This window comes from Lemur catta, chromosome 4 (assembly GCF_020740605.2).
Source record: "Lemur catta isolate mLemCat1 chromosome 4, mLemCat1.pri, whole genome shotgun sequence".
NCBI classification, from domain to species: Eukaryota; Metazoa; Chordata; class Mammalia; order Primates; family Lemuridae; genus Lemur; species Lemur catta.
In genome coordinates, this window is record NC_059131.1 from 62,082,903 (window position 1) to 62,108,081 (window position 25,179).

General features: G+C 40.6%; 1 protein-coding gene across 5 annotated transcripts in view; it reads left to right on the forward strand.

Annotated features, from left to right (window-relative positions):
* CTNNA2 (catenin alpha 2) overlaps positions 1–25,179 on the forward strand; it is a 1,050,678-nt gene that overhangs the window by 517,156 nt on the left and 508,343 nt on the right. The window lies entirely within an intron of this gene.

The following is a 25,179-nucleotide window of genomic DNA, read 5'->3' on the forward strand; positions in this document are numbered from 1 at the left end:
TAACTAGGACTACAGGTGTGTACCACCATGCTCAGTTAATTTTTTTGAAAAAAATTTTTGGAGATATGGGATCTCATTATGTTACCTAGTCTGGTCTTGAACTTCTGGCCTCAAGGGATCCTCCCACCTCAACCTCCCAAAGTGCTGAGATTAAAAATGTGAGCCACTGCACCTGGCCTATGTGTTTATTTATTTAGTATTTATTTGTTGAATAATATGATGTATAGCCTAAGCTTGCAAATAGGTTTTAGTTAAAAAACAACTGTGTTCATCAAGTAAGTACATTATGCAAAGAGTACTCCATCATATTTGGTCCCTGAAGAATTGTAGCTTTCAGTTAAAGAACAGACCCCATCTGGCTACATGTTACCCATCTGCAGCAAATCACCATGACACTAGACATTCAAAGAGATAGTAGTTGTATTAGAAATGGCATTTCCCCATTTTGAAAGATGTAAGTAAAAACGCTATTTAATATCTTGAAATCTGTTTGCAAAGAAAGTGGGTGAGCTGGAGAAAGTGGCAGAATGACAGTGTGACTCCCACTTTGCTCCTTGTGTGCCTGCGTGCATGGGACGGGTGGGACAGGGGGCCTGTGAATGACAAAATGTGCTGCAAGAACGAAACCTGATCAAACAAACTGACTCCTGTTCTCTGGATGCAGTTGGAGTTCCAAGTAGATATTGCCAGGGCTCTTCCTCCTCTGTGACCGTTTGTGTATGAAATGCTGCTTACATCTAAAGGGAAAGGAGAAAGGAAACAAGATGAAGTTTGAATAGTCTATGCCAGACAATGTACAAGACACATATTTCTACATAATTTAATGGAATGCCCCTCCTCCCCCCAAAATCTTGCAAATTGTGTGTCTCCTATGTTCAGATTAGGTTACTAAACTGCACAAGTATTTTAATGATTTCCTCAAGATCCTGGCTGAACCATACGTACTTGAACCTAGAGCTGAAACTCTTCAAAATCTGTGCTATTTCTAAAAAAGTATACAGATAGTTTGACATTCAGGGAAGTCCATTAAAATCACTGAGTAGGTGAATAACATTTGCCCTTGATTCATTTCCAACAGCCCTATCCTCACACCTTCTTTTACTTATTTATTTTTTTCCTCCTTTGGTGTTTGTACTTCCACCGCTATCTGATGCATGGCCTCTTCGTTCTGCACTTTGGATACTGTAGGAATTCAATGAGATAAGTATATGAATATACTTCAGTTTTTCTCCATTTCCCATGTCAAAACACCTGTATCCTTTATTCCCACCCTACCCGTTCTGTGCCATCCAAGACGTTAACTAGTGTTAATGGCAATAATTACATATGGCTAGATACTACTGATTGACAATGGCATAGTACAGCTTACACCAAGGAAGTAATTTCTACTGGTAGCTCTCACCACTTTGCAGGTTGATAGGGTGGGGTGGCTTTTGATATGTACACTATCTCAGCCCAGAGCCCAGTGGCCAAGAGCAAGGGTTTTGGAGTAAATTTTACCTGAACTCTAATATGGACTTTATAATTTTGTAGCCATTTTACTTTTGGAAATTCAGTTCACTCTTTGTGTCTCATTCTCCTCCTTTGCAAAATGAGGTGATAATAGTGTCCACCTCCTAGGGTCATGTAAAAATTAAATGACATAACTTGCTTAGCAATGTACATAGCACATACCCTGCAAAAATACTGCTATGAAATAATATTTATCAATTAATTATTATTCTCTGCTGAATCAACCTGATTGGCCATCATTCTAACATACTTGATTGACTGTGAAGTGCTCACTCCTCACCAGTTACAGGGATGCGTGTTGCATGGCTAGAGATACAACCGTGATAGTAGCACTAGGGAGTTTAAGGGCTTTGCTTTCTACTAGCTTATGATCTGCTTTGGGACAATAATAAATAGATATAATATATTTTTTTTCTGTTTTCTTACTATGTCTGGCTCCCTAATAGAAAATCTTCAAGCTGTCCTTTAGAAAAGCCTTAATGCCACAAAGTGTATTAATACTCCCTACCTCTGCAGAAAGGAAATCAGCAAGTATTTCTTGAGGGCCTCTTCAGTGCTCAGTCTTCTGCTGGGTCTAGGGAATGGAGGTGATCTTCCGGGAAAGCGTGTGCTTCATGCTCATCAAATTACCCATGGACATTTCAGCCTTAAACTGCATTCCAGTTCACATCCATTTTTTTTTTTCTTGATGATGTCTCCTGTAGAGTCATTTCCTGAATCTTACTTTGACCCTCTCTTTCATTATTTCCGACTCAGGTCCTGTTCATAATGGCATCTTGCTAAGTAATAAAAAAGCCTTACAACCAACTAAACATTCTCTTCCTAAGGCAAGTTTACAGCCCCTCTACATTCCAGAACTCACAACAAGGAAACAGAGAGTTAACAAAAAGATTAATAAAGATTAATAAGGGATGCCTTAAAAAGTTAGAGACCCACTAAAATGACTAAATTTAAAAATCTTGGAAATTCCAAGTGCTAGAGAGGATATGTATCAACCGTAACTCTCATATATTTTTGGTACGCATGTAAAATGGTACACCCCCCCTTAGAAAGCAATTCACCAGTTTTTTTGTTAAACATGCACTTAACATAGTACTCAATAATTAATTACACTTCCAGGAAATCACTCCAGTAAAATGAAAACTATATCCATAGAAAGACTTATGTGTGTATAGCACCTTTATTTGTAATTGCTCCAAAGAGGAAAAACCCACATGTCTAGCAACAAGTATGAATGGATAAATAATATTCATCAGATGGCCTGTTATTCAACAATTTTTAAATTACTGATACACACAATTAAACAAATGAATCTCAACATTTTGCTGAGCTAAACAAGCCAGCCTCAAAAGAATACATACTGTATGATTCTATTTGTGTGTGTATGTGTGTGTGTATTCCAAACTAATCAATAGTGACAGAAGGTATATTAGTGATTGCCAGGCAGCCAGGAGTGAGGGAAACATTACTGAGATAGGGCACAAGGGACCTTTTTGGGGTGATGGTAACATTCTATGTCACGGTTGCAGTGGTCATTATAAAGGCATGCAAACTTTTCAAAACTTGTTGAAAGAGTACTTGAAATGGGTACATTATATAACTCACTAAACATAGTATATATTTGACATTATGTAGTATATAAAGTTTATACAAATAAGACTAGAAATTTCAAAATTAAAAGGTAGGGAGAGATTTCAATTGTCATACAGTAAAGATGTCTAGGGACATATAAATCTGTTCAGTGTTTATTTGGCACATTTATTCATTCATTCACTCAGTCATTTATTCAACCATTTTTTAAGCCCTGACTAGATATTGAGTTCATGATAGGGACAGAACACACAGAGATCAAAGGCGACTTTGCAACCATAAGACATTTTCAGTTTTGACAAGTGGACCAATGGTTGCCACGCAGAGCTTCCACAGGAAAGGCACAGGGCCCTGGGCGTGCAGGGGAGAGGCACTTAGCTGAGAAGATCCGTGAAGATTCCTGGAGGAGGTGAGGTTTTAGCTGAGTCCTAGAAAGAGAAGAGGGTGTGGATGCTGTAGGTGGAGCATATAGCTCGTACAAAGCCATGGCAGGTGTGGTGACCAGTGAGTAGCAGAAAAGTAGCTGTGATGAGGACTTTGTGTTCCTCCTAAATTCTGTTGGGTGTAAATGAAGGCTGTTAAGCAGGACAATGGTGTGTGTCACTTAAGCTTTAGAACAGCCAAGCTGGCATCATTGCTGAGTGTTGACTGCAGAGGTTGACAATGAGCAGTGAGGCCAGGTAGGGAACCTTTGACAGAATCCAGTAGTGATGATAGAATGAGAGGGTCAGGCCTCTGGGGCCTGGCCTCTTCTGGCTCTTTGTGAAATCTAACAAACATCTTTTAGCTCCATCTGCCATTGCTTTTTTTGTTTTGTTTTGCTTTTGCTTTGTTTGTATTTCTTTGTTTCATTTTGCCAATGGCATTTGGTCCTCAGCCCTTATCCCTTATGTTTTGTGAAGCATGTCTTATTCTCCTGATGTCTCCCCTCCCTTTTATCTTGTCCTGAACACTGGCTAGGGGAATGACATGGTTTCCTTTCATGTTTATAATCTTGAAGGGAAGAAAATATTGCTACCTGGTAAGGCAACATTGGAAAAGCAATATAAAGAGGTAGAGGGAGGTAGGTGAAGGGTTCCATGTGAAGGAGAGAGCTCATCCAAGGAGCAGTGAGTACACAGGTGTGGCCGCCTCATGCTAAGAAAAATGTCCCCAAATACCATGTGAGCTCCTACTATGGACTGGAATCTCTGTTACATGCTGGGAATACCAAGATAAAGAACTAGCTCTGCCTCTAGGAGCTCCAGGAGGCCGATTAGTCTGGAACATGGGGCTAACCTTTTCCATTTAAGTTATTGAATTATTGCCTAAACGTTGAGAAGACCCATCTGCTTTGTGGAATCAGGACTTGATTTAAAATAGTGACATGAGAAGAGCCCTGTACAATGGGCCTTTAAAAGTTCACCACTCCACATTAGCCTGAGGGTCAAGTGTGGGGGTTTGTTCCCCCAGCTTTCTCCAGGCCCCCTCTTTGAGGCATGGGGCATGACAGCATTGATAAAATATGGCTGAAACAAATGGATCTTAAATTTAATTTGGAGAGGAAAAAGATAAAATCATTAAAACTATCTTGAACAAGGAAGACAAAGTTGGAGGCCTTAGCCTACTCGACTTCAAGACTTACTGTAAAGCCGCAGTAGTCCAGACAGTGTGGTATTGGTGAAAGGAAAGACAAATAGATCAATGGAAGAGAACAGAGAGCCAAGAAATAGACCCACAAATACACGGTCAAATGATTTTCTACAAGGGCACCACAATTCAATAGGGAAACAACCTTGACCTGTACCTTCCTCTACATACAAAAATCAATTCACAATGAATTATAGACTTGAATGCAAAAGCTAGAACTCCAAAGTTAGTAGAAGAAACATGGGAGAATAGCTTTGTGACATTGAGGTAGGCAAAGATTTCTTAGAACCCAGAAAGCAAGAACCATAAAGAGAGTTTGAGGCTTCCCCATTTGGAAAGAATTGAGAACTTGCAGATCCATCTTTTATTTGGAGACTTGATTCATTGATTCACCCTGGTTGCCTGCTATTTATAGCACATTAAACTCATATACACAGTGCCCAGTGAACTTCGTTTTATTAATAAAAGCAAAACTAAATTTCAACACTGAAGACAAAGCAGACACAACCTCCATGCATTTCTAAAGTCTAGTTCCTGGTATGTATCAAACTGGATTATAATTAAAAGCTCTAAAATCAGGACACTGCAGTCTAGTTGTGATATAAACTGTCAGAAAGAACCCACTCACAGGCACACACACCCTCCTACTACAAAAAAAAAATGAAACGCCTGCCACGTTGCAGACACATGGGACATATTTTATACGTGTGGAACCAGTTACAGAAATGCCGCGTTAGAAGAGGAAAGCAATAAAAACAGTACATTAATATTTTAAATGTTGGTAAAAAAAAGCGTGGTCAGGTGAGGAGCAAATGCTTAGAGAACTTGCCGTTAATAAAAACAACATTCTCGGTTATATGACCCACAGCAAATCGGCTTCAGCTGCGTTTTTATTTAGCAATTTGTGTTTGGTGGTTTTGCTTGGAGATGCTCCCCTATTCCGTTTTATGGCAGCCTTTACATAAATTTTGAAGAGGATTGGGGTATAAAACTGTCAATTCCCAGCAGCTCATAAACTAATGAATTTAAATTTTAAATGGGAGATTTTAAGACATGTGGGGGGTGGGAGGGTGCTGTTTTCATTATCTGATGGTATGTGTCTCCAACGATAAGTGGCAATCTATAAACACTGGGGATGGCTCCCTTCAGAAACGCGTGATGAGAAAATTCTCTCTCTCCCTCATTCCCTCCCTGCCTTTCTGTCTCTCACTTTGTCCCTTTCCTGTAAAATCTCAAACTGCAATGAATTTCACCTTTGCAAAAGGCACGATATAAGTTGTTTTAAAAATTGATTTGGACCAGAGAAACTTTATTCACCCTCATAAATCTTTTTCTCACTTCCCTTTATTCTTTAATGCCACTTTGTTATTTTCTCTATTTTCCATCCAAGCTACTACTCCCCTAAGACAGTCTCTAGTCTCTCTCTCTCTCTCTCTCTCTCTCTCTCTCTCTGCATGCATGTGTGTGTCTCTGCCTCTCTCTCATCTTTGAAAACCATCAACATATCCAAGTAAACTGTATAGAAGCACTTTTACCAGCTAAGGAAATAAATGATATCAAGTCCATATTTGAAGACTGATTAGGCTTTCACTAGATTCGAAGTCAACCAGCCTTATAGAAACTGGTTAAAGAGGAAAAAAAAAAGGTCACTACCCGATCAAGTCAATCTGTCGGTCAGAGAAATGCATTGCCTCTTTTTTCTCTCTCCTGCTTCCATATTCCTATTCTTTCTGGAGTGACAAAATGACTATAACTACATGCAAGAGACAGAGTATATGAAATTTCTCGTTAGTCCTAAGTATGGTTTTCTTCAGATTCTGGGTGATTATGTTGATATGGTGGTGTTTGGGAGACTTACATATAAGAATTTAAGTTCCAATAGATGGTTGGTCTGAAGGTTTGGTGTATCAACCCAAAGGAAATTGCTCTGTGAGTCATATTTCACAATCTGATGCTATTTTGTTATAGTTCAATAATTTTAGAGAATTAATGGAATTTCTTTTTTGTTTCAAATAACTTACTAAGTTTTTGGAGCTTTTATTTTATTTTGTTTTCTTGACTTTCAATCTTGTAAAAAGTGTCGTAAACAGATACTGAGGAAAGTGAGTCTTGGCTTCTCTAATTTTGTGTCTGCAGTACCCAGCAGAGTGGAAGCCTAACTTATAGTATACACTTTCTAATATCTTGTGGAATAAAACACAGTCAATTCCACTAAGGAATTTACAACCTATAGAAGATAATTCAAAGGATTTCCGCAAAAGACTTTTTGACATCTGTTTTCTTTGCCTGGAAGCCATTGCTTCTTACTTTCAGGCTCTTGGATAAACTCTGGGCAGGTGACTTCTTGATAAATTAGATCGTAATTTATTTGGATTAAGTTTGGAGGTGGTTTAAAATTCAAAATTAGTAGATTTATTTTATTTTCTTTAAAACTACTTCTATCCCTAAGCAGGAAGGAAAGATTATTAGATAACCAGAATATGGTTTCTCCACCAGGGTCAAATCGTTCTTCTGTTCTCTTTACCTTTCTGTATGCTATAGTTCTAAATCACTTTTAAGTAACAGAGTTTCCGCCATGTGACTTGGGAGCAACTGTGTGGTCTAACACAGCAGTTCCCAACCTTTTTGGCACCAGGAATGGGTTTCATGGAAGACAATTTTTCCAAGCCCAGGTCGGGAGGGGCGTGCTTTAAATACAGATGAAGCTTGTTTGCTTGTCTGCTGCTCCCCGGCTCCGCCCTCCCAATTTCATGGAAAACAGTTTTTCCAAGGAGTGGAGTGGGGGAGGAGGGTGGTGGGGGAGGGAGGAGGAAGGGAGGTGGAGGGGGTGGGCGGCAGAGCTCTTCAGTTCTGGTTCCTAATAGACCACAGACCAGTTGGGGACTGCAGGTCTAACCAATATCCTCATTAAATCATTTACAGCACAGGATGTGGAGGGCTGTAATAGTGCACTGTAGTTTCCTGTACTCAGAAGGTAACTTCCCATGCTCCACATTCAATTGCATTATAGATTTTATTGGATTAGTTCTACATTACAGAAAAGAGGGGGAATAGCTTCTCTGTTTTAGACAGTGTTTTTACTTTTCCATCACTGAAGATATACCAGGTTTCCAATAACACTCCTTCTGATCTCATGTGGGAAACACACTTGGAACTTGGCCATGCAAGACATGGTTTGCCTTGATTCCTGGACTTCTTTAGCATCAGTAGACCAGGGCTGTGAAGTCATTGATAGAATTTGATAAGACAGGCACTGTGAAGTCCCACCTGCATCAAAATGTATTATCTTACAAATAGCCATTGGGAATTTTAAAACTAGTTTCATCAATACCAGCTTTGAAATTCCCAAATCAGAATGGATCAGGATGGAGACATGTGGTTAATGGAACATCCCTGTAACCTACTAGGTTCTATTCATTGCCTCAACAGGCTGCTTGGCTGCCTCACAGGCAAGCTGAGAATAGGTCTTTGAGACTCTGGGTCACACATGTATACAGAAGAGAGATAGAGCCACTGGAGTTTCTGTATTTACCTGTGGGGGTCAGGGCCATACAGATGATGGGAGCTGGATGTTCCAGGCATCTGCAGCCAGTTTGAACATATTAGCTGGACATCTGGGGAAAAAGGCAAGGTCAGAGAAATAGGAAAGAAGGAAGGGTACTTGTATTCTCTCCATTTTTAATGAAGATGTTCTTAAAGAGTCATTTTTGAGAGATCTGTCAGAGTCATGATCCTTGCTAGAATATTCTTACTTCCATGTAGCATAATTCAATGTGCTATTATGAGAGTGAGGGGCCTTGCTGCTTCTCACTTCCTATATTATACCAGTCTTCTTTACCAAAATCCACACTGTATTTTGTCATTGTGGATAAAAGATAATACATTTATGAATTTTTAATATTCCTGTCAAGATCTTACAAGAAGAAATTACCTTGTGAGGTATATAGGGGTGCTAGCGGCAGGTTGGAAAGCACAGAATAATCTCAAAATAGTAAATGCCAGCTCAGTGGTTTTCCCACAGAGAGGTGATGTGTCTTGGTGAGACAAGAGCAATTGTAGAGGCAGGTTTATTTGTAGCTCTCCACCCATTCCCTTCCTCTGCACCAACCCAGTCTCCTGGGCTCTCCTGGAATCACATTCTCTAAATACCTCCCCAGGTGGGCCCACACTACCAAGGACAAGACAAAGCCCCCTTTCTTTGCCCTTAATCTATGGTTTGTAATGGGGTTTGTGCGCAAGCCAGAAAGCAACAGCAGGAAATATTGAGAGGTAGACACAAGGAAATAGAAATAAAATCACAGAACTAGAAATCAGGAAGGCAGTTTGGTAATCATCTAGTAGGAATACCACCCAGTGCTTGCAATGTTTCTGTGACATCTCTGCTAGATGTCCTCTGTTGGACATTTTTATTGACTCAGGGCACACACAATACTTTCATAGGCAGTCCATTCCTTTGTTGGGGAGCTCTAATTGTTACAAAATCCTTTTTTAATCTTTAATTGACTCCATTTCTGTCTTTTAGGGACATCCAACCCATTGGCCCTGGCTCATTATATGTGACAATACTCTTCTAAGACCTGGAACACACAATTGCAACTCATATTGAATTTGTCAAAGATAATTTCAGAAATTATAATCAGTAGCTATGACATTACTTACTGAATTAATTAATGACAGCAGAATTTCTACAGAAATCATGCTTTTTACATACTTCTGAGACGATATAAGACAATGCTGTATGGAATACATTAATTAACTACTTAGGGATCTTCCTACCTGACGAAGGTTTATATTGCTTACTCCCCTTGGCAATTCCTGAGGCGCTTACATAAATAAAGCAAAGGAGACAGTCAGGGAAATTATCTATATTTTGTGTCCACCTGTGTTGTTCAGTGATGTTTTAGGTACAGGAATGAAATGATAAAACTGTGAAGGTAAACGTGGCTCCCAAGCCATGGTACTCAACTATATGATGAACAAAAGGAACATTTCAAGGTGGAGTTTTGACAAGAGTTGAATTCCTGGAAGAAGCAGATAGTAATATCTGAGTGATTGTTGTAAAAACTATTTGAGGAGTAAGTTGAGGTCATACTGATAGAAGACCTTAAATACTAGAAGAGTAATTCAAATAATTTTTTTTATGAGCATGGAAAGGCCATTGATCATTCCAGATGTGTCAGTGAGGATAGGCAAGTTAAGCTGAGGTAACTAACATCTCTCAAATCTCAAAGTGGCAATGCAACAAAAGCTGTCTTCTCATTCACCCTCCGTGACCAATGTCGATCGGCGGGGGCTCTCTGCTCATCAGAGTCACCCAGGGGCACAGGGTAGTCAGGTATTCTTGACTGTGCAATCAGTGGGAGAAGGGAATGTGGCAAATAATGCTCTGGCTCCTAGAGCTTCCTTCAGACAGTACACACTTTTATTTTATTCACATTTCACTGGCCAAAGTTGCCATGCCAAACTTAAAAAGAAGGCAGTGACATCCAACCTTACCATGGTGCAAAAAGGAGAACAAAAACATTTCTGAATAGCTATAGTAACTTTCACTTCAGAACACAAAAGAGATATGATGAGAAAAAATAAGGCCAGTTCGTGGTACACAGGCATGTAGGCACACCTGTGTTCCTCGGTCATACCAGGGCTGTCCGGAAAGTATCCAGCCATGCAACCATTCGTATTATGTTAACGATGGCTGGATACTTTTCCGGACAGCCCTTGTATATCATGGTTGAGTTATAAAGTCTGGGTGATTTTGTAAAGGCACAGTTTGTTTAAAATTTTAGAGGGATTTGCTAAATCCATTATTTCACCCTATTTTCTGCATCTTGTTTGTCTATGGATCTTTTTTTCAAGTTCTCTGGTTTCACCCATGTTGGTGAATTACCTCAGAGCAGTGTGGAGAGGGGTCTTTCATGAATGTTATAGGTCACCCTCCTTGTGTCAGTTTTACTCAACATTTTTATTAATGACTTAGATTAAAGAGAGAGAGAGAAGGGTGAAGGAGGGGGTGATGCTGATTAAATCTACATAAGGTAAAGATCCGGCTGAAAGGGTTAACTTAATAGAGCACAGAATTCAAAGTGATCTTGAGGAGGAGTATAGGCCTATGGTTAAATTTAACAAAGAAACACTGCTCTGTATTTAGTTGTTGTTGTTTTTTTAAATCACCTCTATATGCATAGGTTTGGGAATATCTGACTTGAAATCAAGGATTCTTAATTCTTCCTAGAACTTTTAGCTTGTGACAAGTGATATGAGCCAATAGGGTGATCTGGCAATCTGAAAAAACAAAAAAAAAAATACTCACTTGATAAATGAATTTGACCCAGTAGTCACATAGATTCTGGCATTAGTGGGTACTCAAAAACATCTGTCCAACAAATGAGAGAAAGGATTTAAAGAAAGAAAGAATGGTTTCTAAAAGTAACACACACATGTAGAGGGGCAATTAAAGTTCCTTTCCTCTATAGGAGGAACCTAGGTTTGTTCTAAATAACCCAGGGCCATACAGACAACATATTCCTATTTGTGCTGATTTGGACTGTTTGAAAAAGTGAAATGTTCAGGGATAATAAGCAGGCTAATGAGATGGTGAACTGGGGTCATTATAAAACCCAATTAATTTGATCTAGAAATTCTTGGCCAGAGGCTGGACTATTTGAGCATCCCCTTGTGATACGTGGAATCAAAACTTGGGAAGCAGCAACTCAGGATGGGTAAAAGGGCTCTGACTTCAGAATTAAGTAATTGAGCCAGTAAGTTCTGGCTCTATCATTTAGTAGCCTTACAACCCCCAGCAAGACATCTGACTCCTCTAACTTAAGTTACTAACCTAACCCCAGCTAATTTAGGTTATTAAGTTTATTCATCTATAGGTAAAAGCTTGGAATGTGTGGGTTGGGGTGAAGCTTGCCCTGCTAACCTCGAAGAGCGGTAGTAGGCACTAAATGAGATAATATGCATGAAAGCATTGGATAAATTGCAAAGCATTTCACAAAGATAGGGAGCGTCATCATGACATTTTCCAAATGGCCTCAAGAAACTGATTTGGTTGTGCAACATAAACATACTATTGGGAGGCCAAGATTACCAGCACTTCTATCAGAGACTTTTCAAAATAAATGCGATGACTCAAGTGTGTATCCAGATGATGTTTTGAGGATTACTAACAGAGCAGCTATTACAAAGCAGTCAGACCCACTGGTCCATGCCCTAATCCTATTATGAGGCAGACCAGATACCACTTATTTTGCTACGTCAACCTTCCTTTGGCTGATACCAACAATTGTTAGGCCTGTTATAAAAGGCACTCTGAACATTTCACAATGAGTCAGCAATCATAGCCCTGCAAATTCTAATTGCCTATACCTTCAGGGTATAGATAATTCCTTGGGGGCCTGCTATATATATCCTGAAGTGAGTAGAATAAAACTGAAAACCTAAATGATGTAAGGATACATGGCACAGAACATCACTGGACAACACCCATCAAATTGAGCATTGTATACTGAGAAAACAGGTAGAAAAGGCAGGGAGTGCAATATATTCCTATTTCCAGTAAGAAACTGAGGTCCAGGCTAATTACAAGGAAAGAGGTCAAATCAGAAGTTGTAATAGTGTCATAATCTGAAAGCAGGTAGGCAGGCCTGTGTAAGTACCCAATGGATGTGCCTCTGGAGACAGGTCTGAGGCTTTTTATTTTTCCTTCTGATTATAAGTAGCCTTCCTGGTGTAGGCAAGTCCTCTAGCATATGTGGGCTGCTCTCTGGAGTAAGCAGTGTGGGCAACTGCAAAGAAAATGAAGGTGCTCTTATGGTATCACTTCTCAAACATGTGCATGTAAATCAGCTAGGCATCTTCTTAAAATGCAGATTGTATTCAGCAGGTCTGTGCTGGGGCCTGATATCTGCATTTGTAATGAGCCCCAAGGTGATACCTACCAACCTCCGCTTAGGGTATCAGGGGAGCTGCCACAATTCCAGTCCTGGCACGGAGGTCTATGGAATTTTAACAAGAAGGAATATGAGTGGGCTGAAGCACATATTAGTCCCTTCAGCCTTTGCCAGCTACTTATTTCTCAGGGGCAAGGGAGCTATCAGTTCTAAGACCTTCTTGTTGATGGAAAGGTAGCTCTGCTATTCTAGCAGCACAAGAAATGTTGAACCTCAGAAAGTACTACTGAGTTCAGAAAAGCTCACTATTTAGGATGTAATCATCCTCCTATCACTTTCTTGGAGGAGAAATAAAATTCCTGTTTAAGCTAGAATTGATATGCATAACCAATAATAATAATGCTTGTCATTTATTAGGGGCTCACTATATGCTATGTGTTTTACTCAAATCTTCTTATTTAATGCATATGTGCCTCCCACAAGGTAGATACTGATAATTATGCATACTTTACAGACGAAGAATGCTGAGCCTGGCACCAAAGCCCAGCCTCTGAACTACAGTGCTAACCTTTCTGTTGGCATTGACTAGACCATATTTGAACCTATGGCTATTCTGTCCCCTACTGATTATTTGCAGGAAGAAATACCACGGGTTCAGCATATATTTGTAGAATTATTGGGACTAGACATTCATTCAAGTCTGTTCTATGTCCTTTTTTTTTTTTTTTTTGAGACAAAGTCTTACTCTGTTGCCCAGGTTAGAGTGCCGTAGCGTCAGCCTAGCTCACAGCAACCTCAAACTCCTGGGCTCAAACGATCCACCTGCCTCGGCCTCCCAGAGTGCTAGGATTGTAGGCATGAGCCACCACGCCTGGCCTGTTCTATGTCTTTAAATATAACTTATTGAACTTGGAATAAATGCAATATAGTTTCCAGCTGTTTCTTTATTATCTTTTCTTTTTTTCTAAAGAAGGTCTATTGGCCTTGAGAAGGTATTTTAGTTCTTATTTTTATTTTGTTTTAAATCAGGAGCAGAGTTATTTGCACACAGATGCTCAATTGGTATTTTGTTCAATTATGAGAGAAAAGAAAGAAAGAAGTATTAAAAAGTAAAGTCACTGAGCAAAGCAAGAGCTGCCACTTGGGTCTTATCTTTAGAAGAAGGAAAACACTGACATGTTTGAAAGACCCTGAGACTTTGCCTGGCTTAAATAGCTGTTAACTGAGACCTGCAGTTCTTCTGTTAGTACTTCTCTCCTTTTCTGTGCACATGAGGTCCCCTACTCCTGCTTAGAGATTTATAGCAGACATCAGCAAATTGAAGAGTATGAGAAGTGGAATAGAAAAGAACCCCATTTCACTTTATTTGACTGAGCTTTCCGTATCCTGATTTGACCACGGAAACATTCCCGCACAGAAGACCTCTTACTCACTCCGGAAGGCCTCTGAAAAGTTCTCTCCCCTCCTTAGCTGGTATTTCCAAGTTTGCTTTTCCTAGTGAGGGAGTCCTATAATCTCAAGACCTCACAGTGTAGTCCAGCTTTTAAATATTCTTTCCTAGAATTGTGGGAGCAAAAGCAGGAAGGTAGTCAGAAAGGGTAGAGCTAGACCCCAAAGATAATCTATTTCTCACCTTCATAGAGGGCTTCTCTGGAGGCCAAGGAAAGGAGAAGCCAACAAAGCAAAGACCTAAGCCAAAGGCCTTCTGGGGCCTCAGTCTCCTCTTTAGTGCCCTCACCTCACCCCAGCAGCCTCCTTTCCATTTTTTGGTGTTCTTTGGCCTGTATGCTAAAATCAGCCTCACTAGCCCTCTCTTCCTTGCTACTACTAAGATATGCATATAGACACGTTTTATTTTAAGGATTTTATTTCTTTAACCATGATGAAACAGAAGAAATAATAGAATGAAAAAAAAAAAAAAAGATTGGTAAATTCCTTTAGCAGTGGGCCTTGACCTGCAGTTTCTGACTCCATTTTGTAGTGAAAGTACCACGTGGCCTCCACCCATTGCCTTTTTCATGAGTGTTGTCAGCAACTCACTACCCCACTCTGCTATCTTCCGGTTAGACCTTGCTTAGGTAAGATCCCAGGGACACTTTTTCCAATGTCTTTATCTTGCCAGCCAGCAGCCACAAACTTTACCAGATGAACAAAGAATTGTTCTTTTGTGTCAAGTGAGAAATGTAGACGTCTGGGGCCCTCCAGGCTGGAGGACGTTCATTTCCCTAACTCTCTGCCTTAGCCAAGAACGATGCCCTCAGGTGTTTTCTGTCATCCAGTCAGGGTGTTAAAATGTTGGCTCTCTATAAAACATTGTTGATCTGCCAGGATGTGGAACATTCTTTCTGGGTGTCCTCAAGAAAGGTTTGTCAAATTATTACTTAGAGGTTGAAGTGTAGAGATGGTGGTGACCATAGTGGAGTAAGAAAGGACGTGTTCTGCATGGGTGTGTGTGTCTTTTGCTCATGGAGCACACATTCTGTGTGTGTTTGCATGTGTTCAGTGAGTGCTTGTGTAAACCAATGTAGCCAAAGAGAGAGGAATTAGCTAGATAACTAAAGAACAGACAGCGTGCTTCCTGCTGCCAACATTACTATCAAAGGACTGTTGTACAGTGATCAGAGAGGTGTCTTGGACTGAACAAGTCCGGAAAACATTGCCTTTGGGTGCCTTTTGGAAGAATTTGAGAGTTAGCTTTCATGAATTTGTTCTTAGATCCAGAGCAGGATGACACTTATGAAATACGTAGCAAGTGTCTCACAGGGTTCTGTCCAAACTGAATTAAGCTTTGTGTTTAGTTCTTGAACCTTACCCTATGCAATGTGTATTTGTGTATGAGTATGAGCTCAGAATTGTCATAAAACAAGTTTATATAAGAATAGGCTTCCTTATTGACAGGGATATGCAAAGACTGAATTGACAGCACTGTGAGGCTGGAAATATTCATGTGTAGGTTGGAGAATTCCCTGACATGAGTAAAGTAGAGATAATCCAAACATCAGATAATAAATTGACCCTGTAAAGTCTTCTCCGAAGCTGAAATTCTTTTATTTGCAGCTCTGTTCTTAAAGTGTTCTTTCTCATTTTCTTTACATTGGATTCTCAGGAGGAGATGAACAGAATGTCAGTGATGGTCATGGGAAGAATTACCTGCAGATAAAATTTTAAAATCAAAAGTACTATATTGCTTTGTTTTAAATAGTTTGTCTATTTCCTGTCTTTTCAGAGATCTGGAATTGTACTAATATGTGAGTGGCAGAGAGGTATAATCTCATCTAAACTTCAGTATTAGACTCCAAGTAGCTTCAAAGGTTTGATTAAACATACTTACAATAATTAGATTTGAAGCTTTTGGGATTCCAGCAGTTTTTTTTGTTTGTTTGTTTTGTTTTGTTTTTTTAAGGATTCAGCATCTAATGAAATAAAACAAATTGCAGGGCTCTTGGTCGGTGAATAAGCACTTTGCAGCTTAGAGCTACAATTTATCAATGGGACTCATTACTGTTAGACTTGTTTTCCAGCTTTCTTTGAAGGTTTAAAAGCCATTGTCCACCCACACATCAGATTTAGTCACAGGTTATTATGAAAAGAAATAATTATTTTTCCAAGGTCTGCAGGACCAGATTCAATTTTGGAAAACGAGCTGGTATAATGGTTTGTGCCCCAGTCTATCAGTCAAAAATGCAAAGATGAGTTGGGCAGAAGAAAGTTGCAAAAATAATCGGAGGGTTCCAGTGATAGGTGTCAGGGTTTGGGCTACTTCCTGTCAACAGTCCGAGGTAGACCAGGATGAAACTGGGTACCTGGGCTAGAGCTAAGACAGAGTCCTGAGGACCAAGACAGACTGCAGGGGGTCTTATACCGGGCGCATCTGAAGCAGATGCCCCAAGAGCAATGTGAGCTTCTTTAGTCACATCTTGCCTCTGAGGTGATGGAGTAAGGGCGAGAAGGTATTATAAAACATTAGAAAAATGGAGAACAAAACAGTTTGAGGTCTGAGGTTCAAGACTAGCCTGATAGCCAACATAAAGTACTGGAGCAATGGAGCAGAATCAGTCAGATGGTTTCAAAAAGAAAGACTGCATAAGACAGGAGTGTATCCTAATCAATTTATGCAAAACCTCTGTGAAGCAAGATCCTCTGGCCATCCAAATTGTTGTTTTGAGTTAAATGTTTGTTATGATTAATGTATTGTTAGAAATATCCCAATGTTTGGTACGTTGATTTTTTCTTTTTATTAGTCAAAAAGTTCTTTTGCTCAGGAAATATGTCTCATTTTTCTGTCTCTAGCAACCACCAGAAATGCTCATTATTAATAGGTGTGTGCGTGTGCAATTAGACTGACTCTCCCATTGCCTGAATTTCCCTTGAGTGGATTACCTCTAACTCATTTTCTCTTAGGCTTCTGGTTACTGGAGACAGTTAAGCAATGGCCTCTTAGAACCAGGCAGTTTAGCAGTCACAGCTCTGCACAGGTGCAAATAAATAGTTGCACAGCAAATATTTGTCAGAGGAATGAGTTTTCATTCCTCATCAGCAGGACTCAGCTCCCTTTGTGGAGAATAGCAAGTGAAGACAATGTTCTAAATTAAGTAGAGGAAAATCAGGCATGCACCCATCACCCCAGGCCCCTCCTTCCCTGTACTCTGAAGCTTTCCCACATTGACTTGAGCATGTGGTTTAGGATTCTGGGTGAATTTTCTTTAGAGAGATGAAAGATTTAGGATAAGAAACTGGTAAGGTGCATTGACAGTTCTTGTTCAGTGACATGAGAAAAGAACTGTTAAGAATGCTGTTTTAGTTCAACATTTCTTTTTTCACCACAGAGGACTGCCCATCCCACCCCACTAACCTTTCCGGGAAGAGGAGATCATTGCCATGGTTACAAATTGCTTAATCAATAGTCCAGGAAACAATAGCAGCCACTCCTTACTGGCCTCACTGTTGTCAAGATCTGTCATTGAGGAGATTTCATCATCTTCTCTGGCTTCCATTGTCATGATGGCTTCTATCCCAACCAGAGATTCCCTTGGAGGGGACAAAATTAATTTAGATGATTTTAAAGGACAGGCATTAAGAGTTAGATAAAGTATTTTTAAGCTTAAATCTTCATTGAATTATACACATGTATATTTTATAAACACACTGATTTAAAATGGGATGGACGCGCTTGAAGCTCTGATTCAGGGCGGGGGGAGGGGGGCAAGGGCAATATATGTAACCTAAACTTTTGTACCCCCATAATATGCTGAAATAAAAAAATAAATAAATAAAATGCTGCCGTTAAAGACAAGAATATATGGCAAATGTTACAGGCTGTTCTTGAAGGAATTGCTTCAATGCTTATCGTGGTCAGAAAACACAGATTCAAGAAAAAGTCCTAACATATTAAGTTAATTTTCTTTTTCTACCAGTTTTATCTTTTATTAGCTGATTTTTCTGGACCCCAGAAAAAGCTAATGAGATTTTGTTGCATTGATATGAACAAGGTGGACAGAACAAGGAAGGAAAAGGTCCCATGTCTACTTAGCCACTGTACCCCTGCATGTCGTATCCACATGTGAGTGTGTCTGCTGAAGGGAAAGACAGATAAACTGGAATACAGCAGAAGAGAGTGAGCAGATGTGGGAAGTGGTCAGAAATCATCTCTTGTGAGAAATGCTTCAAGCAACTCAATTCATTCATTCTATAGATGAGTTTACTTCGGAGAACTATGTTAAATATCTTTGGAGACTTAAAGGGCTGGCATGTGGACAAGTGGTTGAACATTTTATGTGAACTCACAGGGCAGAAAAAGTTCCACTGTGGTGATGGTAACCAAAGTGCAGACTGCAGATCACTTTAAACAATGTTCAGCAGGATCATCCAAACTTCATATTCTTGGTGCCTCCAGTACAGTAACAGTTGCCGCCAAGCTTGCCTTGTTTTCATGCTCTTCTTCAGGAAAACCTGTTTCTCAAACTGTGATCTGGGGACCACCTGCTACAGAATCATGGCAGGGGATGGGGTGGAGATATGGGGGTTGGGAGAGACAAGAGATAAGGTAAAAATTTGGATTTCTGCTCCAAACCCTAGACCTACTGAATTAGCATCTTTGTGTTTGTGGCCCTTGAATCTGCATTTTAAATAGGGTTTATTGATGTTACTAAAGTTTTCAGACACTATAGCTATAACACATCCTGAAGTCTAATGAGCTGATCTTTCTTCAAATTCTGCTTTCATTCCTGGTTCAAGAATGTACCTGTTAGCTTTCCAAAGTCTGAATTCCTCACTAGTAGTTTCTAGAGCCTTAATAATCTTGCCTCATCTTGCCTGTCTCATCCTAAGACGTTCTCTCCAGCTACCATCTTACCTGTCCTTCAAGTTAGTAACTTCATAGAGCTGCTTCTAGCATTTCCAGTCACTGTATTTACTTTTCCTCACACATCCTGAAATCTCTCTAGTCAGTCTCATGGGATGGTCTGTTAAACCTCATGTTTTTCACTGTCATTTGGGGCCTGTGGGTCTTCTGTCCCTAAGGTAAGAAGAGTCTCCAAAGCACTTGGAACAGTGCACAACCCAAGGTATTCCAGGTACTTAGTGCTTGCAATGACAATTTAGACCATTTATGTCAACTCACCGTCTGAAGCTTGACTCTCTTAAATCATGTGGTTAACCAAAGTCCAGGCCTCCCACCATCCTTGGTGGAAACCTACAACCTTCTGAGCACAACCTCTCCCACCTCCATCTTTGGACACGTTTGACCTGAGAAATTTTTTCATTATGTTGAGTGAACATCATTCTCTCACTAGCTTCCCCTTATCAGTCTAGGATTCTCCTAAGTCCTCACAGAATAAACCTCATAAATACCTGCTATAAAAACATACACATTTGTTTTTCACAAGCCTCATTAAATGTGCTCTCCTGTTGTGTTTATGGGACTTCTTGGTGTAGTAAGTCTGATTAGGAAGGAGAGACCATTTGGCAGGAAATGAAATATCCAAGTGAAATGTTTTAATTTTTTTTTGTTTTTGTTTTTTGATAAATAGCTAGAAGATATTTCACAGGATTTTAAATAGCTCTAATATCCTCCTCCCCTTAGCATATTAACCACCCTGATGAAATGGTTTTGAAAATGTCCATTTTGATGCATTTCTCTTTCAGAATACATTCACAGTAAACTTTCTGAAATGATTTATGATTGCCAGATGACAGCCCCACACTGTCAAAAGAAGTGCTGTAAGAGCCAAATTGATAACATTGAAACAGTTGACACTATACATTATGATTTTAATCTCCCAAACCATCTCACACTGACTCATGAAATTAAAAATAAATATCACACCTATGGCAATTTTCATTTGAACTTGATTTTTTTTCTATTATTATCTTCTTCTGAAACTTTCACTCAGAAACCTGAAATGAATACATTTGTTTAACCAAGTCTATATGCCTGATAGCCTAATCCCAATTCTCCTCCTAACAGTAGAAGCAGGCATCACTGAAGCAAAAAGGACTTTGGCGGTAATTCAGGTGCCATCGTGCACGCACAGAAATGTGTGATCAGCAGGATGGTTGTTCTCCGTCTGTCTTCTGCAGCGGGGGTGGATTACGGCAAGGAATTAGTGTCTCTTGTCTCATTCCTCCTGTGACCAATGGTGTATTTAAGAGACAGCTGATTGGATTAGGAATACACTAGAGAATGGAATCTTCTTTGTTCTTGAGTTTCAAGTACATAGATTCACAATGGTGTAGGAAGGCGTTTGTTCACTTCCTCTTCACCCTGTCCATGAGGGAGGAGGTCTCACCCTTGGATTCTAGGGATGGCTGAACTTTCTAGAAGAGGGAAGTCTGCTGTTGTAGGACCATGCAATGTTTTTGCATGTTATTGCTCACAGCTACTAATTATAAAATTATTTTTGTGGCTATTTGAGTCATTTCTATCTCCCCTAATCATCTCATTGAGCACAGGTACATGTGGTTTTGCTCCCTTGGGAGTTGCAATATCTCTGACGGTGCCTGATATGATGTTGGCAGCCAGTGAATACTTGTTGACTCAGTGAAGACATCCGCCACTCGGTTTTGCAGTTGATGTTTCCTTCACAGTCTTTCTCACATCCTCTTCTTCCCAGGGCCACAAGTCTGAGAGTCCTCCCATTGCAGCCCTGTCCCATGTGTTGCTGCCAGATGCATCTGCTCCAAACCATTTGGATCATGTCACTTTTTGGGGCAGTCTGGCCAGTGCTCCACCCTGGCAGATCTCTGGAGCTTGCTTTGTTCCTACTTGGACTCCTCCTGCAGACAGAGACCTTCTTTGTTTTCCCAGACATCTAACCCTCAGTCCACTAAAGAAATATAAAGAGCAACTATTGTGTGTTGGGAACAGTGTTTGGAATAAAAGGGTGAATGAGGCACAGGCCCTTCCACAGGCCAGGGTAGGGGGAGGCAGACCTAGAGCAGACAGTCGCAGTGTGAGGCAACTCAAGTTCTAGGCCAGGAGTACGACTTGTGCTGCGGGAGTCCAAGTGAGAGAGGTTGGAGACTGCCACAGGGGCTTGTTCCGTGCACGGAGGCCATCTCAGTGCCACCCCACCCCGGCGTTGACCTGTAGTCACATGTGACTGAGTTTCTCATCCTTGATTCTCAATATCTCTGCGCTGGTCTACTCAGGCTGCCATAACAAAACCCCGTAGACTGAGTGGCTTAAACAACAGAGATTTATTTTCTCCCAGGTCTGGAGGCTAGAAAGTCCAAGATCAAGGTGACAGAAAATTTGGTTTCTGGTGAGGGCTTTCTTCCTTGCATGCAAATAGCCACTTTCTTGCTATGTCCTCATGTGGCCTTTCCATTCTGTGCAATCTTGCAGAAAGAGAGAGAGAGAGTTCTGGTGTCTCTTGCTCTTCTTATAAGGACACAAGGACATAAGGACACACTATCAGATTAAGGCCCTACCTTTATGACCTTATTTTACCTTCATTATCTTTTTATAAGCCCTATCTTTAATATAGTCATGTTGGGGTTAGGGCTTTGACATGTGAATTTGGGAGGGGGGCAGAATTTAGTCTATAAAAATCTGAGTGGAAGGTACCTGCCATATGCATCTGCTCTGACTCCCGGCAAGGTTGCCTCCCCCTCTAACCAGCCCAGCAGTCCTTTGCTTAGGTGTGCCTACTACTACCCTGTATCTGTGGTGTTATTTTCATGGAGAATGCACACACCTGAGCGAGATCCACTCATTGTAGTGGTGTTGACTGTGGCCTCAGGCAGCTTAGATGACTTTTTCAAACCTCACTATTCTCACAGTGATACTAGATTGCCTATCTCACAGGCCTGTTGGGAGAATTGGATGCAATAACATTTGCAAAGCACCTGATTCTGTTCAAACATACACTTGGTTCTTGTCAAAAGTTGGTTCCCCACTCAAATCCTGCTATCGCTACCCTTATTTATCAACTAAGCTTTTGGAGGATGAGAATTATGCCTTCTCCTTCCCCTCTGTGTCCCCAATAAAGACTCCTATCCCAAAGGCTGATAGATGGAATGCCTGACCCAAGGCAAAGTGGATGGGAGAGGAGAGAGATCAAGTCCAAAGAGTAAAAGAGAACAGCCTGCAGAGAAGCCCCTGATGTCCAGAAAAGGCTACAGAGAGTCTCTGTTAGGTATTTGCAGCCAGGAGCACTAGAAAAAACTTTTAACTGACAGTAAACCATTCCTACTGGCAGAATACAATTTTGTTTGTTGTTTCACTAGTCATTCATGAGAAATATCTTTGCTTTGTTCTGGGTCATTTATGTTGAGTTGGAAAGATGCAAAAGGAATTAGCCCAGAGGCCAGAAGTGGGGGAATATGATTTGTATTAATATTTTTTGAGATATGATGTTGGTGTGCAACCATAATAAGAAGCACATTGAAAAGTTAATTCAGCAGGAGTAATTCTGAGAAGTAATGCAACGTATTTGTCACTAAGGAGGACTGCATAGCCAAGTGATTTCTTTATGCATTTTAAAGTGTTTTTAAACCCTTGGGTAGCTATAGTCAATTTTTAAACATGTTTCCTCATTAATTTTCAATTTGTAAATGTACATTGTACAGGAGTGTTTTAATCATCTGGGGAGGCTGTTTCACAGATGGCTCTTGTATGACCTAAAATTTCAATGATTATAATGAATCAGAATGGATGATGGTAAACTTGCTTGGAGATTTGCTGATTGTCAACAGTTTTACAGCTTTGCTGCTGTTCTTGAGAATTTAATGCTTCTTAAAAATGAAAGGAAGGCAATTATAATGGGATCCTCAGGGCCAGGAGTTGCCCCTAAATGAAATAATTTCTCCTGGCTCCTTGCTATTTTCTGTGAGATTCTTTCCAGTGAAAACAGCAACAGAATTATTGATCATGTTGAATCAAACATACATTCAGAGAGTGGAGTCATCAGCACTTCTGGCCTACACATGACAGGCCATTTCATGCCTCTCTGTCATACCACATGTTGAAGTCCCAATTAAAGTAAGAGAAAGTCTAACAAGAAACACTCTTGTGAATGATTTATGCCAATGTTTTCCTTCTTTGACATAAGAAGTTAAAAATTGTCTGTGCGGAGGATTTGTCAATATGAAGTATGAAGCTTTACTTATCAGCCTTAAAGACTGAACTTAAAATGCATCTAGAAACCCAGAATTATAATCGGCAAATCCATTTATTAGGTCCCTATTTCTGTTTCTCTGTGCTGGGATCATTTCTGTGTTATTCCCCAGTACAGCGCAGGGAAAAGAAGAGGGTCTTGGACATGTGTTCTCACTTACTGTCTCTGTGGCCTTGAATGAGTTGGTTAGCCTTTCTGAATCTTGGATTTTGAAAAACAGGTTAGTTATCCTTGCCAGTTAGAGAGGCTGTGAAATAGCACATGTAATCCCAGCACAGAACGCATTCTGCAGGTAGAGGTTCTTCCTTGGTCCCTTACTACCTCTTTTTCTGTAAAGGGTGGCCCCTGGACTGCACATGCCTGGACCCCATGTTTTCCAAAGGCCTCCACCTTGAATCCCTATTTTCTCAGACTAACAATTCTTAGGACAGTCTGAGACTTGCTTTAATTGGCAGGTGCTTACAACTTCAGAGTCCTAGTGATGCTGACAATCTCCAGGAGAGAACTTCAGCGAGAGGAGCTAGGAGTGAAATGAAGCCTGGAGATTCACTGTCAGGGATTCAGGGACATTCGAGGAGGGGTCTCAGTACTAAAGTGGGGACACAAAGCTTGTCTTGTGTGTGTCCTGGCAGGGAAAAGTTACTTCCCATTCCATAGTTTGAACATGTGCTTATGTGGCAACTGTGCTGAGCAGATTTAGCACCAGCCTCTGGAACTCATCTTCTATTAAACTGTGAATCATTACTGTTTATCTTTTCTGACCACATGTCACTCCTGACAGTGCCCTCTCACCTAGCTGCCCAGTGCTTGGCCTGTACCCTGAGCAAATCCTGCTAAAGAGAAGAAAATGGACATTTGATGAGCTTTATGCTAGCGAGTGAGTTGAATGTGTTACTCCTCCCAGAGACTTTTCATTTTAATTAGGGTCAAGCAGAGTGAAATGCCAAAGGAAGGAAACATCTACTGGTGGAATATGAAATATAAGGACCCCAGAGTGAAGCAGCACTGGGTGGTCATGACTTCTGGACCCTGAGGAAGGTGGTCTCCCCTGAGCGAGCTAGGGAGGCTGCTACATGGAAACCAGCTTTGTTCTGTATGCAGCAAATATGTGGGTGCAAGCTAATGTTTGAATATCAGAAGCCACATTGGCCAGAACACCCAGTGAAGTCACCTCTCTGCCCCCTACCGTGTTCCCTCAGCAGGCTGACTCAGGGAGATCCCTCTCCGTGGTAATGATGGTAGGCAGCTGTTCTGCCACCCTCCTGTCCCCATGCCTGGCAGATGCCCCTGCTGCGTCCCAGTCTACTTTCCTTCTAAGCCCACACCCAGACAAAGGGTCCCTGTCAACCCTGCATCCCAAGCAGCTGTTATTGTTCCATCAGATTCTGCTAGCGTGATGAAATCTATCTGTCTTCCTCAGGCTATGATTTGCAGATCCTAGATAAAGTAGTCTGAGGAAGCAGTTTTGTCTCTCATTTTAATGATGAGAAAACTCTCTTTGGAGAGGTCCTGTAGCTTTCCCAAGGTCATCCAGATGGTTTATCGCAGAAGGACAGCTCAAAAGGGGAAGTGACCTTTTCAAATCCTGTGCTCTTCTATATCTAGCTGTTTTCTCAAAATAACAGTTATTTTTTTTTTTCTTCACAAACTTAAGTAGAGGTCGACACAAAGATACTGCTCCCAAGGATTGTAGATTTTTACTAAAACAAAAGAAAAACTAATTCTTAGTAAAGTGCTTGGAGTGAGGGTTAATGTATGACCCCATCAAAAGTAGGAGTTATTATGGTGACACACATTATCACATCCTTCCCTTTGAAAAGCTGCCTTCAGCCTACTGGAACCCTGGTTAGAAAAATAAGCACAGTGGTTTCAGTGATGGTAAAGTCCAAGAGAGCCCCAGGTTTACTACTCTGCGAACAGGGCGTTTCATATGC